Here is a 1,486-nt window from a genome sequence, read left to right on the forward strand (position 1 = left end):
AGGGCAGGAGTAGGAGGATAGAGCAGATGAATGCATGGATGAGGAGCTGGTGTATGGGAGAAGGACTCACATTTTTGGATCATTGGAATCTCGTTTGGCTAGAAGTGACCTGTACAAGAAGGACGGATTGCACCTAAATTGGAAGGGGACTAATATACTGGCAGGGAAATTTGCTAGAACTGCTTGGGAGGATTTAAACTAGTAAGGTGGGGGGGTGGGACCCAGGGAAATTGTGAGGAAAGAGATTGGTCTGAGACGGGTACAGCTGAGAACAGAAGTGAGTCAAACAGTCAGGGCAGGCAGGGACAAGGTAGGACTAATAAATTAAACTGCATTTATTTCAATGCAAGGGGCCGAACAGGGAAGGCAGATGAATTCGGGGCATGGTTATAACTTGGGACTGGGATATCATAGCAATTACGGAAGCATGGCTCAGGGATGGGCAGGACTGGCAGCTTAATGTTCCAGGATACAAATGCTACAGGAAGGATAGAAAAGGAAGTAAGAGGGGAGGAGGAGTGGCCTTCTATGCTAAGGGAGGATATTCCCGGAAATACATCCAGGGAAGTTATTTGGGTGGAACTGAGAAATAAGAAAAGGATGATCACCTTATTGGGATTGTATTAGAGACCCCCCAATAGTCAGAGGGGAATTGAGAAACAAACATGTAAAGAGATCTCAGCTATCTGTAAGAATAATAGGGTGGTTACGGTAGGGGATTTAAACTTTCCAAGCATCGACTGGGACTGCCAGAGTGTTAAAGGTTTAGATGGAGAGGAATTTCTTAAGTGTGTACAAGACAATTTTCTGATTCAGATGTGGATGTACCTACTAGAGAACGTGCAAAACTTGACCTACTCTTGGGAAATAAGGCTGGGCAGGTGACTGAGGTGTCAGTGGGGGAGCACTTTGGGGCCAGCGACCATAATTCTATTCGTTTTAAAATAGTGATGGAAAAGGTTTGACCAGATCTAAAAGTTGAAGTTCTAAATTGGAGAAAGGCCAATTTTGATGGTATTAGGCAAGAAGTTTCAAAAGCGGATTGGAGGCAGATATTCGCAGGTAAAGGGATGGCTGGAAAATGGGAAGCCTTCAGAAATGAGATAACAAGAATCCAGAGAAAGTATATTCCTGTCAGGGTGAAAGGGAAGGCTGGTAACTATAGGGAATGCTGGATGACTAAAGAAATTGAGGGAGAAATCGAGAAACTAGACAGAGAATAGGGCCCCTCAAAGATCAAGTAATATTCTCTCCCTAGTTACCCTTTTGTCCTAAATGTATTTGTAAAAACCCTTTGGATTCTCCTTAATTCTATTTGCCAAAGCTATCTCATGTCCCCGTTTTGCCCTCCTGATTTCCCTCTTAAGTATACTCCTACTTGCTTATACACTTCTGTGGATTCACTCGATCTATCCTGTCTATACTTAACATATGCTTCCTTCTTTTTCTTAACCAAACCCTCAATTTCTTTAGTCATCCAGCATTC

The sequence above is a fragment of the Chiloscyllium plagiosum genome, chromosome 14 (genome assembly GCF_004010195.1).
Source record: "Chiloscyllium plagiosum isolate BGI_BamShark_2017 chromosome 14, ASM401019v2, whole genome shotgun sequence".
NCBI lineage: Eukaryota > Metazoa > Chordata > Chondrichthyes > Orectolobiformes > Hemiscylliidae > Chiloscyllium > Chiloscyllium plagiosum.